This window comes from Cynocephalus volans, chromosome 6 (assembly GCF_027409185.1).
Source record: "Cynocephalus volans isolate mCynVol1 chromosome 6, mCynVol1.pri, whole genome shotgun sequence".
Classification (NCBI taxonomy): domain Eukaryota; kingdom Metazoa; phylum Chordata; class Mammalia; order Dermoptera; family Cynocephalidae; genus Cynocephalus; species Cynocephalus volans.
The window spans coordinates 99,879,716-99,897,572 of record NC_084465.1 but is presented as its reverse complement, the minus strand read 5'-3'; the positions used below and the strand labels follow the sequence as shown (position 1 = coordinate 99,897,572).

Genomic DNA, 17,857 nt, shown 5'->3' with positions numbered 1-17,857 from the left:
GCCGGGCCCTCGAGGGTTGCAGGCGACCCAGGGGGCGGGGAACTGAGCCCGGACTGCAGGACGCGCGGGAACGCCGGGCGAGGCCACCCTTGAGCTGGGAGCACCGCCCTGGTGGGATGGGACTGGCTGGGGGCGCCCGAGAGGGAGTACGGTATATGGCACCGGGACCGTGGAGCCTGGGGGCGAGGAACCGAGCTGGGGGTGCAGTGCACGTCCGAGTCCCCCGGGGTCGCCCTGGGCCGGGAATCGCCCCCGGGATGAGGGGTGGAGTGTCCGGAGGACGCCACACCCCAGACGGGGGCGTCACAGGGGGCTCAGAAAACGTCGTCCGGGGGGCGCGCGGGGTTAGGAAAATCGAGCGGGACGTGGGGGGCGCTCAGCCGCGCGTCTTGGGCAGCGCGCAGGTGCTCCTGGCGTCGGGGAGGGGAGAGGTGGGGGTGGGTGCGGGCCACCTGCCGCGGCGCTTCTCGGCACCTGCCACCCTGCGCTCCGGAGTGGCGCCCAGAGGCGCTGGTGGGTGCCGGGTCGGGTGGGGGACGCAGGCTGAGGCCCCCCTCCCCTCCGGGGGGCAGCCACGCCGGCTTCTTGCGCGGCGGCGGCTGGGTGGCGTCGGGGCCGCCTGGCTGCTGCATGATTTCTCAGGGGTGTGGCTCCCTCCGCCTCCCCAAAGCCCCGAAACTGGCGGCGGCGGCGTCTCTGAGCCACGGGTTCCCAGGAGGCCTCAGAAGGGAATGACATGTCTTGATGTGTTTGCATTTAGAGGCAGCCCACGTCCGTGTTGATAAGCCTAATGTATTCACTTAATAACCGGTTTGGGGGAGCCTCGTGGAGATGCTGAGATTGAGGCGGGACTTTGGCCCCTGCCTCGACCCCCCCCCCGGGAAAATGGGGTGGGGGCTCCTAGTCCCTCCGCAGGCAGGGACTAGGCGAATCGCAGAGCTCACCTGGCTGGGAGTTTCCACCCCAAGCTGCCCTGCCTGGGGGGCCCCCGACTGCGCCCTTGAGCAGCCCCGCACTCTTCCTGAGTCCCTGATGAGGGCAGGAAAGGACTCTGGGCCCAGAGCTCCCACCCCGCCCCTGCGGTCCAGCCCAGGCCGACCTGTCAGACAGGTGCAGGCGGGCCTGGGCACTGGCAGATTCCCTGGAGTGCCAGCCCTTTCAGAAACTCCACTGCCCTGTGATTCTACCCGCCCCACATCTCCAGTTTGGGCTGTTTCGAGCTCAGAGACATTTCTTTCCGCCCCCCTCCGAGATCCGCCTCCCCACCCCACCCCACCCCGCCTCCCCTGCCTTTCACAACCCCAGGGACTGGGCAGGGCCTGCATGCTGTTCCTCCGCTTGGGTCCAGCTGGCTCTCAGATCAGCTGGGGTTCCGTCCAGTCCCTGCACTGTTCATTGCACAATCAACGCTCTGAGCCAGACACGAAAGACGGTTCTGTCCTCTCCCCGCCCCCCTCCCCCCCAGACTCAGATCCCACCAGTTCTTTACACGTGCAGACACCCACACACCAGGAGATGGGCCAGGCCCTGCCCTGCCCTCTGCCTGTCCCCAGCCTCCCCGCTTCCTCTAGCTCCCCATCAAAATGCTGTAATGAACCTAGACAAGCTGGGAAACTCGAGCTTTCGCTGCAGAGGGAGGAGGAAGGTCTCCCACCATTTACAGCTGTGGGGACTCCGAGGACCTGTGGGGGCAGGAACACAGGGTCCTGCCCCTCTCCTGGTCCTAGGCAGCCACCCTCTGTCCTTGGCTGACAGCTGTGAGACCCAGATCTCAGCTTAGAGATCTATTTCTCCAGGAAGTCTTCCTGATTCCCTCCCCAGCATGGGGTGAGAGACCCTTCCTTTGGGCTTTTGTGAGCTTTCTGTCACCCCAGCACTAAGAATGATCCCAGTTACAGCCCTGCATAGATGGCAGGCTCTTTCCTGTCCCAGCCCAGCGAATCCCTCTGCCCCTTCCCCTTGGTGGAGACTAGTTCATGGATCTGATAGGGGGGCGGGGGCAGCCCTGTGCCCCGTTCTCTCAACAAGAATCTCTTGAGTATCACATGGTGCCCAGCTAGCCCTGTAGCAAGCATACTGGGGGGTACTTGTGTCTCTAAGCTGTGATCACTGATCACACTTGAGCCAATCCCCAAGTTTTCTAGTGGAGTCCTCAGTTTTCCAGAGGAAGATGGGGTTGCTGGTGAGATTCGGCATGGTGAAGTGGGTAGGAACTCTGGCCCTGGGAGCAGAAAGAATGCCTTGCTTCTGATCCCAGCTGTGCCACATGTGTGGAACCTCTCTGAGCCTCAGTTTATCTACAAAGCGGGGATGATGATAAGTCTCCCTTGCATGGGGCTGCTGGGAGCAATGCCCTAGCATACAAGAAGTGCCCAGAAGAGTCCCAAGTTCAGGTGACCCAGGAGCCCCAACTTGTGACCTGCACACACAGGCAGTCAGGGCTTTGGACTGCAAAGTGCCGATTAGTGAACAGAGAGCCCCTTCAAGAAAGTGCCCCTTCTAGTTTGTCAGCCTTTTAGCAGCTGAAACTGGGGAGGGCCAGGACAGGGTGTGAACCCTGTTGCTCCCGTCCCCCTGGTTCCTAATGACAGGTGTGGGAGTTGGTGTTCACATGAGCTAATGACAGGGTCAGGTCTGATGGTGCAGGTCACCAAGGAGAGAGGCCCAGGAGGAGACCTGCCTCCACCCTCCTGACTGTGCAACCTTGGGAGAGATGCTTGGCCTCTCTGAGCCTGTTTTCTCATCTGCAGAATGAGGATAAGCACAGTGCCTGCCTGATAATATTGGCTGAGGATTAACTGAAATAACACAGGAAAGGGTTGAGAACACTAGGGGACTTCAATTCATGGCAGCTATGATGATTATAATTACTGAACAAATGCGGATGAGGTAGGACTATGCATCCAGGATTCAGCTGGATGCTGCGATGAACAGGCTGTGCACTGCACAACTCCAGGGCGTTGTTCCTGGGGCATGCGGGTGGACATGGAGGAGAAGTTGACAGTCTCCCTTCACTTGAGTCGCTGGTGGTCACATCAGGGAGCTAAGATGGAGTTAATCTTCTTTTTTTTTTTTCTTTCTTTTTTTTTTTTATTTTATTTTGTCGATATACATTGTGGCTGATTATTGTTGCCCATCACCAAAACCTCCCTCCCTCCTCCCTCCCCCCCCAACAATGTCCTTTCTGTTTGCTTGTCATATCAACTTCAAGTAATTGTGGTTGTTATATCTTCTTCCCCCCCCCCTCCGGTTTTTTTTGTGTGTGTGTGTGTGTGTGTGTGTGTGTGTGTGTGTGTGTGTGTGAATTATATATTAATTTTTAGCTCCCACCAATAAGTGAGAACATGTGGTATTTCTCTTTCTGTGCCTGACTTGTTTCACTTAATATAATTCTCTCAAGGTCCATCCATGTTGTTGCAAATGGCAGTATTTCATTCGTTTTTATAGCTGAGTAGTATTCCATTGTGAGGATGGAGTTAATCTTAAATACACGTATGGTTATGTGACTGTCGGGATGATGAGGCCGGGTGGGAGCAATGGGTTGGGCAGATGAGGTCTCCAGCCCGCCTGCCCTGGTGCTCTGAGGCTGGTCTGAAGTGAGAGCTGTCAGTGTCAGAGCAGAGATCAGGGAAGACTTCCTGGGGGAGGTGTCTGACCCATCATGGAGTGGAGTGATTAAGATCCAGCTCTGGAGTTAGACTGAATTCTGCCTCTGTTTGATTGTGGGAAAGAAACTTGACCTTGTTGAGCCAAATAAGCTTCCTCATCTGTGAAATGGGACTAATCTTGACCCTCTACTCCAGACCTGGGTCCCAGTAAACACCCAAAAGCTTGGCCTTACTTCCTGGCTGAGACAGGATCTTGCAGGAATGGCCCCACCCTGATGGGGGGATCCTGTGTAGGAGGCAGGGCTCAAGGCTTTGGAGGTGGGCTTGCAAAAGGGGAGCATGCTTACTGGAAGCCCACCTGGGGTACCCTGAGCCTCTTTGTAGTTTAAGAGCACAGGGTTTGATGTCAGCCAGGTGTGAGTTCAAGCTCCAGCTCTGCCTCTCCTGAGCTGTGTGACCTTGGGTAGGTCACTTAATGTCTCTGAGCCTGTTTTATCATCTGTGAAATGGGGTGATAACAGCAACCCCCAAGCTGGTGAGGTTACTGGGTGGGTCAAGCAAATTAATGTGTTTGATGGACCTGGTTGGGTGAGTGCTCAGTAAATCAGAGCAGCCAATGTTAGTAATCACACAGCGCTGTTAAGAGTAATGACAGTGCTAAGCCCAAAGCAACTGACTCAAGCAGACACACACATGTACCTGTTGATCAGTGACAGCTGGAAAGCCTGAACGATTTGGGAGAGGGCCCTGTGAGCAGAGGCTACGCACCTCCAGCAGTATGGGTGACCTGGCCTGGAGTGAGCTGCCCAGTCATTTCTCCAGCACCTGCTGTATGTCCAGCAGGACCAGGGAAACTGGGCATCTTACTCTGCCAGCGTGCCTGTCAGGCAGGGGGTGGTGTCCCATTTCACAGAGGGTAACATTAGGCTGAGGTTAAAGGTGCTCATCTTGGGCTTGAAGCTCACAAATGGCCCATGCTGGGGGTCCTGGGGACCCTGGGGAGGGAAATTAGGCTTCCCCACCCACACTTGGAGCTGGTGGCAGCTGTGTCCAGGGACTGCCCTGGGCCAGATGGTAGAGTTATTTTTGTGTTCACTGACTAAATAAACCCCTAGCAACCCTTTCCGCCTTTGTTCCTTCTGGCTTTGCCCCACTTTGCCTTGTTCTTCTCTCAACTGCAGGAATGAAACCTGATAAATTAGATTCAGGACAGATCTAAGCTTAACCTGTAGGAATGGCTGCTAATGGTTGCATTTCAGACATTGTCAGGGGTAATCATTTGGGCAGAGGGGGTTTTGGGAGAGAGTCATAGCTCAATTCACATACCTTAGGCAACACCCTAAGGTGTGGGGGAGAGGCATCAGGAGGGACTTGGTGGGGAAGCTACCTCTGAGAGCATTTCTCAGGCTCCATGTCCAGGGAGGAGGACTCAAGATTCAGCATGTGGCTCTTCTCTGCTCCAGCCAGGTCTGTGCGACATTTCTGGCAGCACTGGCCACCCTTCCAGCCTGCCTGCCCGGGCCTGTCTTGGGAGTAAGAAGGAAATGGCTTTGGGTCTTTGTTCTCTCTGCTTTTGGTGGGGACTTCTGTGTTGCAGCTGCCTGAGTCTGGGGAGGTACCTGGTGCCCCTCTCTGCCTCCAGGCAGGACAGAGCTGTCTTCAGGTCCCAGCCTTGCTCTTTCCCCTTTAAACAGATCCCCACATCTACCTGCCTTCAGAGCTAGCAGCCCAGCTGGGCCATTAGCCCTCTTGCCTGGACACTGCAATAGCCTCTCCATTGTTCCTGCTTCTGCGCCAACACCCCAGTCCCTTCTTCCCCCTGGCAGCCAGAGAGCTCTTTGCAGCATGCAAATCCAACCATGTCCCCAGCTGTTTAACCTCCTGCCCCAGATTTCCCTTTGCTCTCAAGCCCTGGGAGGGTGAATGCACACCCCTCACCCTCCAGCCACCACTCTGCAGCCCCAGGGCCTTTGCCCGTGCTGTTCCTCCTGCCTGGAATGCCCTTCCCACCCCTCTTCTCAATTCTCTTCCCTGGTTTGCCTCCTTTCTTCAGGGAAGCCCTCTCCAGCCTCTGCTGGGGCAGATCCACCTATCCTATTGTCTCCCCTTCTCCTGTGTAGCTCTTAGTAGTCATTGGACTACCTGGTGGTCAGATGGGGCTGAATGTCTGTCTTCCCCGGAAACTGGCTGGTATGGCACATGTGCTGAATGAATGAATGAATGGGGATAAGCCATGGGGGACTGCTAGCGTTCTCTCCCTCCATCACCATCTCCTGGGAGCGTACACTGGTGTGTACACACACCCCAGGAGACAGTTGAACCCAGAAGGAGGGGTGGGTAGGTGGGGTTCTATTGAGTGAGGCCTAAGCAAGTCGCCCCTGCCCCCTCCAGTCACCTTTTGTGTGCAGGAGGATGGGTGGAGAGTGGCCGTAGTAGACAGCGCAACAAGCAGGGTGACAATACTGAGACAGGAGGCAAAGGACTTCAGGTGTGCAGAGCAGAGGCCCTAACCCAGCCAAGTGGGCTTCTGGAGGAGCGGTTATCTAAGCAGAGCCCGAAGACCAGCAGGAGACATGGACAGAGAGAGTGCATGGAAGGGTGAGACAGGGATGTGTGCACACACATGCATGGATGTGCCCAAGTCTATACACACCCTGAAAAGCATCGTTTTGAGAGCACAGAGCAAGCTGATGAAGGATGCCAAAAGGATGTTTATGCATCTCATCTAACTAGTAAATCAAAAAGGACTCATCAGGAGTTTGGGGAAGTAAAAGATTGATACCCCTCTGAATTTTTTCTCATTAATATTAATATTTTTTAACTCTCATCTATAAATGGTGACTAGAAGCTCTGATTCTATAATTGTGTTATTTAATTATCCTCTCTTCTACCTGTAGGCTTTTTAAAACCTTCTATTATGTCTTTTACTGACTTCTTTAGGCACTACTCCTCTGAAATAGATGCCTTGAAAATTGCTTTTTAGTTAGAAAGTTTAGCAATTTTTTCCCCTTTACTCCAGGTCTTCCTGCTGCTTTGATAGTATTAACTACCCCACCTTCAAAATCTTTGTCTACTCAATAAATAAATAAGAGGATGTTTCTGTGTGTTTTTAAAAACATATGTACAAAGCAGTTCCATATACGAGGGTATTTCAAAAGGTTCATGGGAAGATTGATATTATCTTTTAATTCTATTTTTCCACGATTTTTTTTTTTTTAAAGATTACCAGTAAGGGGATTTTAACCCTTGACTTGGTGTTGTTAGCACCACGCTCTCTCAAGTGAGCCATGGGCCGGCCCTGTTTTTCCACGATTTTTTCTGAAGTACCCTTGTAGATGTATTGGAAGTCTAAAACAGGCTCAGGAAGAAACCAGCAGGTCCACATTTATGCTACCCCCAGGGAAGGGGTGGAAGGATAATGAACGTTACCGTTTTATTTCTTTTTAAAGAAAATCTGAAGCAAATATGGCAACAGGAGAACAGCAGCTACAACCTGATAGTAGGGACGCGGGTGGCTGGGTCTTTTCAGTGCTTTCTTGCATGTTGGCATAGATCATGACTTTTTAAAAGTGAGGGGTGGGTGGTAGGCTGATGGGTTAGCTCACTTGGTTGGAGCGTGGTGTTGATAACACCAAGGTCAAGAAGGTGTTTGGATCTCCTTACCAGCTAGCCACCAAAAAAAAATACATAAATACATAAAGTGAGGGATGCAGTAGAGAAGGAGGCTGGCAGAGTGCACAGCGTGAGCCTGGAGGGGAGCCCCGGAGTCCTGCGTCTCAGAGTCCAGTCCATGGCAAAAGAAAGGGTATGGAGAGGGGTAAGGGGTCTGGGCCTGGGGACCAAGAATGCAGGGCCAGTAAGCAAGTCCTGGTGGGGAGACAGGAATGGAAACTCTCAGGGAGGAAGTGGGCGGGGAGGGGTGAGGCCTGGGAAAGGTGTGAACACAGGAAGGCCCTGAGAAGGATAACCCTAAATTATGACTGTGTTGTCTGTCTTACGTAAATTCTGCCCAGGTCTCTTATAAATGAAGCTCAGAGAGTTTAGGAGATCGTTCAAAGACTCTCGGCTGTGCTAACTCCAGGCATTCTGAGCCTGGAGCTGGCAGAGCCCGGGAGCCTGGTGTCCTGGCTGCTGGCTGCAGGGCTGTCTTCAGATCGAGTAGGATAAACACACACATTGGGGCTGCTGCTCACTCAGTGACGGCTTCACTGCCCTGGCTGAGCCTGGAAACCTGCAGAGAAACAGAATTTGCAGAATTCTTTGTTGCCCCACATGTCTGGGCTTGGGTTTCAGGCTTATACCTTTAGAGTTTCGACTTCTTGGCTGTAGGGATTTTTTGTTTCCAGGTGAAGGCTGAAGAAGGATTTTGAGTTTGTGCCATGAAGAAAAAAGGGGTCTCCAGCCCTGCTGCTGCAGATAAGGAGGTTGACCCTTCCCACTATGAAATGGACAAACACACCCCAAGTTACTGAGGGGGAAGGTGAGGCCCACGGGAAGGGATTGGGGACCACAGACCCAGCTGTGCCGCACATCGGCTGTGAGGCTGGCCACATTCCTACACTGTCCTGGGCTTCTTTCCTTAAGCTCTCACATCCCTATGGTGCCTAGCACATAGTAGGTGCTCAGTGAATGGTGGCTGAAGGTCCGTTTTGAATCTGTTCACTGGAGGTGTGTGGGATTGTGGAGAGGACTGAGATGATGTGTGTAAAACATCAGGCACATAGTAGGTGCTTAAATAACAGAGGCTAGGGGCTGGCCAGTTGGCTCACTTGGTTAGAGCACAGTGCTGATAATAACAGAGGGTGGTACTCTTTGTCCACTGGTCTTGAACATGGAGTGATGTTTTAATCTCCAGGAGCACCAAGGTTGGTTTGAGCCCTGTTTAAGTCTTGCAAAAATCTTCAAGACTTGATGATACTGGTATTGCAGGAGCCCCAAATCTGAAAGGGCACTCGCATAGTGTTTGCCTATTCCAAAAAACTCACCCAGATCAATAGGTAGAGACATCAGTTTATTAGACTTAGAGGAGTTGCTGATGGCGGCCACCAGCTGGAAATCTGAGCTGCCATGGGGTACATACAACGGTGAACATGTCAAAGTAGAGGTGTAAGTCATTTGCATGCCTATGTGTAGACCCTCACCCAGCTCACATAACTCAGAGCTCGACACCCTCCTGGCACCAGATTACTTTAACACCAGGGTGCTAATTTACTTAGGGTCCCTGCTTCCTCCAGTCTTCCCTTTGTCTTAAAGGGGACATTTGTCTTAAAGGGGATGTGCTTTTCCATGGGTAACTACCTTGACCAGGGGTAGTTTCCCAGGGTGGACAGGGCACTCTGATATGCACAGGGAGGGGGAAGAGGTCCATGTCCAGCATGTACCCTACAATACCTAACATGGATTGAACTTCTGTGTGTCTATCATGAGAGCCCAAAAGCACTCACCTGACACAGAGTCCAACGCACTGCTCAGAGGCCTGGAGGTGGGATGGCCTTCCCTCGGCGGAAACAGATTAGGCTTTAAAAACAGATCCAGAATTACTATACCAGCAACCTTCTCATCTCAGGATATACTTCTCCAGGATTAATAGCTGGGTGTGGGGAAATTTACTATCTAATTACCACAGAAGTTTCCAGTAGGGAGAGTATCAGCCAATTGACCAATCCATGTGGTATTTGTTAGGCACCTCCTGTGTACTGCTTTCTCACAAGACTTCCTTCCTGTAGCTATCTAGGGAATCCTCCTTGTCCTGCTCCCCTTTAACCTTTGCTGGGTTCAGTTTTTTGTCCTCAGCCCTGGCTGCATGTTAGAATCACCTGAGGAGCTTTAAACACGATGTCAGAGCCCTATCCCGGACCAATTAAGTCAGAATCTGCTGGGACAGGGCCCAGACATCAATATTTTGATGTGCAGCTGGGCTGGGAACCACATAGTTACTCTGATTTCTTCACTTCACCTTAGAGGTACCTGGACCTGCTTTTCTTTCCAGTGCCAGTTGCCTGGTACTTTGTACTCCGTTCTTTATTCTCAACCTTTCTGTATCACTTAGTTTCAGGTGTGTGTCTATGGCATATTGCTGGGGAGTGTTGTTTTTGTATTCTCACCTGAGAGTCTTATTTTTTAATATGTGAGTTTACTCATTCATATTTATTGTAAAGACTGATGTGTTTGGACCTACTCCTACCATATTGTCCTATTTTTTTTTTGTATTTTTTTCTTTCATATTGTCCAATTTATAGTGCTTTCCCTTTGTTTCCTTTTTGCTCTTTTCCTGCTTTTTGTTGGACTGAGCTATATTTTCACAATTAAAGTTAAATTAAAAGGTCTAAATGGGACAAGAGTAAATGAAAATGCCCTGACCTAGGTGATCTGGAATCTTAGTAATTATAGTCATTGGGGTGTTTTTCTTAATCCTATCAGCTTATAAACTTTTGGATGGTAAGGTCTTACTCATCTTTTGGGGGGGCCCTTTTGTATCCCTTAATTCCAGGCCTTGCATAAGCTTGGGGCTTAATAAATATGTGTTAAATGGAGCAAACATTTTATAGCATGTCAACAATTTATATCTCCAGGGGCTTGTTAATGGAGAAGGGCCTGTCACTACAGTCCATAAGAGGGGCAGAAAGATGACAAGGAGTTGTGGAGTGGAGTTGAAAATTTATTTGGCAAATATGTAATATCTAGAAAGTGCCTGGCTAGGGCCGCAGCAGTTACTAGCATAGATATTTACGAACTCTGATCCCAAGTAAGTTGCCCCTTCTCCCTGAGGCTCAGTTTCCTCACCTGCAATGGGAACTATGAGAGTCTCTACCTTGGCAGGTTGTTATAAGGATCAGAGAGGGAACCTGTCTCAGGCACTGGGGTAGGATGCGGCCAAAGAAGGTGTTCACTCAGTGTGTCTCCTTCCATCTGAAAGGCCTGTTCAGAGGGACAAGCTGGGAGTCCCTTGTGGTGACATTGTAGGAGAATGACTCAGCCTCAGTTTACCACCACTAACTGTTACTCAACCACTGGATTGATTGTACTAACAAAGATGCCAACGAGATATAAATAATCACTGTGCCTCCCCTGGGCGGTGAATGCCTCACCTGTCCTCCCGTCTCGCCAATGTCTCCTGTCACTTTGTCCGTGGTGGGGGAGTGGGTGTGGATTAGTATTGACATCTCCCTTGTCCTGAGGAGGTGGCTTGGGAGCCTGGCTGCTTGGGTTCGAATCTTGGCACCATCACTTCTCAGCTGTGTGACCTTAGACAGGTTTCTTTACCTCTCTGAGCCTCCGTTATCTTCATCTGGAAAACAGGGACATGGGAGTTGCTGATGTGCTCCAAAACTTCTACTTGATTCAACACCTGTTTATTGAGCCTCAAGCCTATGCAAGGCCTGGAATTCAGGGCTATAGAAGCCCCACCCCACCTCCCCTGCAAGATAAGTCTTATTGCCCAGAAGTTTATTATCTAATAGGTAGGGGTAAGAAAAGGACCCCATTAACTCTAAGAGTGCCTGCCTCCTAGGGCTACAAGATTTCAGTGGATGACACAGGAAGGGGCTGAGTGGGTTACAGGCACCCAGCAGGTCCTCTCACTGTTGTTTCTATTCAGCCATCATTCCTGATTGCCCGCCGGGGGCCGCCTTTGGGTCAGGGACAGGACACACACTTTCTGGGAGCCATGTTTAAAGAAGGTGGGGGGCTACACAGCACCTGAGATGGGCCTCTCACCAGACTCAGAGGTCGCCATGGAGCCACTGAGGCCCCGGCTGGCCCTGGAGGCAGGCAGGACCAGAAGAAGATGACCGTGGCCAGCAGGAGGGCAGGCCCCTTCTCTGGGCTGTGGGAGGAGTGAAGCCAGTTCCTGGGGAGAGGTGTGCACTCCTGTGCATTCCAGACATTCCAACGCAGATGCACACCTCCCCTCCCACCCCCACCGCACCCACTAAGACGGAATTAACCCCAAAGGGAGTAACTGCAGATGTGATTAAGGACTGGAACGTGGGGACTGACTCAGGCCTGGGAGGTGAGGTGGCCCCAGCCAGGCAGGGAGTGCCAAGCCTGCGAGGTCCCATCTTGATACATGGAAAGAAGAGCAGGCTGGGCTGTGACCCAACAGGGGGACAGAGCAGTTCTGGGCAGGCAGGGACAGCTGGGGTGGAGGCGAGGGCAGGGACGTGGCCTCTCTGAGGTTGCCGGGGTGTGATCTGTTCCTGGAGTACTTGCTAAGTGGGGAGGCTGTTCTCCCAGCATGGGAGAAGAGACAGTTAGGGAGCAAGCCAAGTGTCCCTGGCTCTGCCTGGTTGTGCTGGGCAGGGATGCTGCAGCCCTGGGTACCTGGGAAAGGGTGTTGGGCTGCAGTCTTCGTGCCTGACGCTCCTCACCCAGGCTCCATGCTCCACTGGGCACAGCTGGGAGTCATGGATTGTTGTGGAGTCAGACAGCCAGGGATCAGTAGACAAGACCCTACCCTGGGGCAAGCGTCTGGCCAGCAGGTGTGGGTCTGGTGGCAAGTGGCAGGGGGCAAAGAGAATGAGCATTTATTAAGTGTTCGTAGGTACCAGGCACTGACAAGGCAGACGATGCTTCAAGCACTGATCAGCTTTACTGCAGCAGAACTGATGGGCTACAGTCACCGTGAGCTTAGAGCAGAGTGTGTCAAGAGACCCCAGAATCATCTAGAATCACGTCATCCTATCGGGTAACCACTAGCCACATGAGATGTGCAGCAAGTATGCTTATTACTAGGTTATAAAGATTTGCTACGAAAATAAGGATGTCAAATATCTCACTAATCACATTCTATTGACTACATGTCAAATTGATGATGTTTCGGACATATTAGGTTAAATAAAATATAAAAAGTAAGTTGGTCTGTTTCTTTTTACTTTTTTCATGTGGCTACTAGAAAATTTTAAATCGCTCCTCAAGAAATTAAATTTAGAAAAAAAAATTTTTAAACAAATTACAAACATGGTTCCTATTTTATTTCCACTGGACAGCACAGGCTTCGCACACAAAGTGACACATTACCAAAACCTCCCTTGGGGACGTTTCCCACTGACCGAATGTGTCTGGTTGGTACCCAGCAAGCAGGCACAATGACCCCATTCATGGAGGAGCAAGTTAAGGTTGACGTGGGTGAGGTGACTCCACTGCTGCCCCACGTGGTTGGTGGCCACTCACCCACTGCTGGTGGGACGAGCTCTGTGCTGGGCACTGTGGACACGACAGCGAATTATAGACAAAGACCCCTGCCCTGGAAGAGCCCCTGCACCTAGCAACAAAGAGGAGGATTAAAAAACAGCTCTCTTGAGCTCATCCCCTTGAATCTTCTTAACCCTCTGCAGAGCGATCGATCCTTATCCCCATCTCACTGACAAGGAAACTGAGGCACAGGGAGGCTAAGGAACCTACTCAAGCCTGCACCCAGGTTGGAGTGACAACACAGTCTAGTTATCTGCCCTGAGTCAGGCAGCCTCAGTTTCCCCCCTCCGTGTTCCCCCACCCCCTGCAGGCAGGGTAGAGAGGAGAATGGACCACTTGGTGCAGCGTGACTTGGATGGGGACAGCTGAAGGCAGCGTGGTGGCTCTTGCAGCGACCCCACATGGGTCACTACTGGCTGGAGGGTTGGCCATTCAGGGTGTCCTTGGGGGGCCTGGGTCTTCCTGGGGGGAGGGGGACAGGGCAGGAGGCTGGGAAGCGGGTCTCCCCAACTCTCAGATCTTTCTGTGACACAACCAGATCATGCCATCCTAAAACCTACCCATGCTCCCAAATGCTCTTAGAATAGAGAGTGGGTGGCTGTTGCATTGGTCCAGGTGACAGGTGGTGACCATGACTAAGGTGGAGGCCATAGGGGCAGGTGGAGGAGGATGCACAGTGGGTCTGTTCCCAGGTGAAAGCGGGGGGGGGGGGGCAGGCACCTGGGATGGGTCTCGGGCTTCTGCTGGAACAACCTGGTAGGTGAGTCCTCCCCACCCTCCGCTCTGCGGTTTCCCTCCTACAGACAGAGGAGAGTTCCCAGAGCTGTGGAAACACCCTGTGCCCTTCAGATCTTCAAACCTACTGATCCGGGTTGGTAGCCCAAACCCAAGACGGCTGAAGCAGGCTGTGCATTTGTCTCCAGCCAGGCCTGGGATCCCACGTCCCCTCCAACGGCCTCATTACCTGCACATGCGCACCAGCCGCTCCTTGCAGGTGTTGCAGGAGACATTTCCAAATATTGAGGTTACTTGTGAATTCCCCACACCTAAGCAAGGCCATACCCACAAGGCGGAACCAGAGCAAGTCTTGGCTTGTGCCTGGATCAGTGAATGGCATGGGCGGCCTGGGGTCATTTTTTAGCTCCCTGTTGTCAGCTATTGCTGGCTTTTATCAGCTCCTTAAAAGGAGCCCAAATCCTGGATGGGGAACCCAGGTGGAGGCAGAGAGCCTGGCCCCCTCCTGAGGCAGGACTTCCTATCTGCTGTCACCCACGACCCCAGACCTATTGTGTCATGCATACTGCAATGACTCCTATTTTACGGATGAGGAAACTGAGGTTCAGAGAGGCTAGGTGATTTGTAGCTTAGTAACAGCCAGGATTCAAGCCTAAGCCATCTGACTTTGGGTGCTTAACCACTGGGTTATCCTACTCTCCAGCTGCAGAGAAGCACAGGAGGCACCTGCCCAAAATTAAAGCAAGAAGAGACGACCAGCAGGGTGGGGAGCAAAGGTCCCCTAAGACACCTGTGTTCTCTGCCCACGTAGAGCGTCAATGGCGTGTGGGTGAGCCAGTGCCACCCCTGTCCCTGGCTCCCCTGATTAGCATCCCTGCTAGGCCTCTGTCTGGACCATGGGTTGTCCTGGGCCATACCTGGACGCTTCAGAGCACTGGGTTCAAATCCCAGCTCCCCACTGTGCAGCTGGTGTCTCTGAGGCTGGCCGTGAGCTACTACCTCCCAAGCAGGCCGGGCTGTGGTTACTGAGGCTCTAACTCCCCGTGACAGAGCAGGGGAACCCAGTGCCATTGAGGGTCCCAGCCCCTCTCCCCAGCAGTTCCTCCACTCTGAGGATATCCTGGGACACAAAGAAATGCCTGCTCCGGGCTTGAGCCTGCAGGCTCAGCCCAGGACACCCTTGTCTGGTCCCTGGAGCTCTGAGAAGGCGCCAGGCAGCCCCCCACGTGGCCGGGGCCCTGTCCTCCTTAACACCAGGCATCACATGCAGACCAGGCCAAGAACACGGGCTTCCTTGCCGCTCCTCTGGACCAGAGCTGGGCCCTCACCAGGCTTCACCTTCTCCAGCTGGGGAGAAGAAAGTCCCTCACTGGGCTGCAAAACCCACCTGCAGACGGCCCCTGACCCACAGCCTGGCCTGGGCTGAGGGTCTGTTTGTGAGGCCAGCCAAGTCCTGGGTCCCCATCCAGGCCCTGCCCCATGGGCGGGGGAGGCTCTTAGGCCAGAGCAGGGGCCTCAGCACCACCTCCCTGCCTGTCACAGAGAGGCACCAGCTCCTCTCAGGTTGGCCAGAAAACCTGGAAGTCTAAAAGGAACTTTCTTTTTTTTTTTTTAAAAGATGACTAGTAAAGGGATCTTAACCCTTGACTTGGTGTTGTCAGCACCACGCTCTCCCAAGTGAGCTAACTGGCCATTCCTATATAGGGATCCAAACCCATGGCCTTGGTGTTATCAGCACCACACTCTCCCAAGTGAGCCATACGTTGGCCCTGGAACTTTTTTTCTTTTTTTTTTTGAAGATGACTGGTAAGGGGATCTCAACCCTTGGCTTGGTGTTGTCAGCACCACACTCAGCCAGTGAGCGAACAGGCCATCCCTATATAGGATCCGAACCCATGGCCTTGATGTTCTCAGCACCACACTCTCCCGAGTGAGCCACGGGCCGGCCCTGGAACTTCTTTTTTTAAACTATAAACTTTTTCCTAATTTCTCCTGTCTCCTCCTAGTGTCCTTTCTCTGTTCCCAGGTCCCCTCCAGGATCCCAGGTTGCACTTACTTCTCTTGTCTCCTAAGTCTCCTCCAGTCTGTCACTGTTCCTTAGTTTTTCCTTGTCATTTGTGACCCTGACACTTCTGAAATGGCCTGGTCAGGTGTGTTGTAGAGTGCCCCTCAGTTGGAGTTTGTCTGCTGGCTTCTAGTGCCAGGATGGAGGGTGCAGTACTGGGAAGGATTCCATAGAAGTGACCCTGTGTCTTCCTTGTGCACCGTACCAAGAATTCCTCGATGTTGAGACATCTTACTCCTGGTGATGTTAACCTTGATCTCTCCCCCACGGTGAAGCTACTGTTTTTTCAGAAGGAACCTATTTCCCAGAACCAAGCGCCACAGGCAAGCGGGGGCCCCCAGGAGAGAAAGGGGTCCACAGACAGAACCCACGCATAGTGTAGGAGCCATGGGAGGGCTGGGTTTCGTTGTTAGAGGTGACACCCACCTGGGGGGGCCCATGCTCAGAGACTACATGTTGTATGAATGAATGGTCGTTGTTTACGGAGGGAGCCCCTACAATGTGCAAGGCAGTTCTCAAGCCTTCCTCTGACAAATATTTGTTGAGCACCTCCTGTGTGCCAGGCAGTTCCAGGCGCTGGTGACATGGCCAGCGATACCCCACTCGTGAGCGTCATGATCCCGAATCTGCCTTGGGGTCCCCAGCACTGCTCCAAACCTCCAGCTCAGTCCTTGAACCTCAGAGTTGTCTTGGAAACTTAATTCAGGTGTTTCCCCACCCACCTCACCACACACTTTTACTTAACTAGGGTAGGATTTATTGCTCCCATTTTACAGCTGGTGAAACTGAGGCTCAGAAATATAAAGGAGCTCCTCTAAGGTCACGCTGCTGGGTGGTGCAGTCAGGAGTTGAAGCCTGTCTGGCTCCAGACACTGAAGTGTTTCTCCTACATGGCCGCCCCCCAAGTGACCTTGGGCGTGTGCCTTCACTCCCTCCTGGGCCTCGGTTTGCTCACCTGGGTAATGGGCAGGTGGGGAGGGCTTAGGAGGCACCAAGGGCATTCGATGGCCACTGTCCTCACAGGAGTCTGTGCTCCCTTCTGAATAAGGAGAGGGAGGGCAGGGCACGTCCTCTCTGCCTGGTACTCAGGTCCCTTCCCTTTTCTAGGGTGGGTGGCTGGGGATGTCTTGGTTTTCCCGGCTCAGCCAGGTGCTTGCTGTCGCTGTGGGTGGGACAGGACTCAGAGAGGATGATGGGAAAGGGCCGTATCTCAGCCTCCATCAGCGGGACAGCCCCTGTTGCCACGTCTGGCTGCCCCAGCGTGGCTCATTCGTGAGGTGAAAGCTGGACCAACCCAGCCAGTTCCCACCACTCCTGGATGGGGCTCCCTCCCTGCGGTTCCTGTCCCGCCCCGCATTCCTGAGCTCCTGGCATGGGGCCCTGTGGCTCTCACAGGCACACACATCATCAGCTCCAGCTCTCACAGGCACACACGTGGTCACGTGGTCACATGGTCAGCTCCATAGCCAGCTGGATGGTGGGGGAAATGCAGGGCCCTTTGGGGCCTCTCATTTGGGACCCTAAACCCAACGGGCAAAAGTGCTGAGGCCATGCCTCCAGAGGTCTGGATTTCAGAGAGAGAGTGCCGAATCCTAACCACTAGACCACCAGGGAGTGTCAGGAGGTCTGGATTTGAATCCCAGCTCTGCTCTGCTTTCTGGCAGTGGGACCGTGCACAAATTATCGAATGGCTTTGTGCCTTAGTTTCTTCATCTTTGAAATGGGCAGAGCCAAGCCACTTACTTTAGAGGGTGGTAGGATTAATGAGCTAATGGATACATGACTTGCTTAGCACTGGGCTGGGCAAACAGCCCTCTGTGGGTGTTAACCAGCATCTTCCAGGCAGCTGGGAATTATCTGGAGGTAGCCCAGCCTCTGTGGAAAACGGGATAAATGGCAGGACTTGACTCCAATGAAGGAAGAAGTAACAAACCCCTATCCATTATGAATGGCACTTGCCATTTTGGGGGATAACAGCGTTATTGCGATGTAATTCACATACCATGCAATTCACTCACGTAAAGTGTCCGGTTCAGTGGTTTCTAGTACAGTCACAGAGTTGTGCAATCATCACTGCGATCAATTCTGGAATATTTTCATTACCCTCATTCCCGCTCCCATCGAGCTTCTGGCAACCATTCATCTACTTTCTGCCTCTATCGATTTGCCTGTTCTGGACATTTCTTATAAACAGAATAAAATGTGACCTTTTGTGTCTGGCTGTTTTCACTCAGCATAAGGTTTTCCAGGTTCATCT

The 17,857-nt window shown here is 52.7% G+C and overlaps 1 protein-coding gene across 3 annotated transcripts in view; it reads left to right on the top strand.

The window, feature by feature from the left end:
- Positions 1 to 17,857, top strand: part of PPL (periplakin) — a 46,974-nt gene that overhangs the window by 191 nt on the left and 28,926 nt on the right. The gene's annotated exons all lie outside the window — the stretch shown is intronic.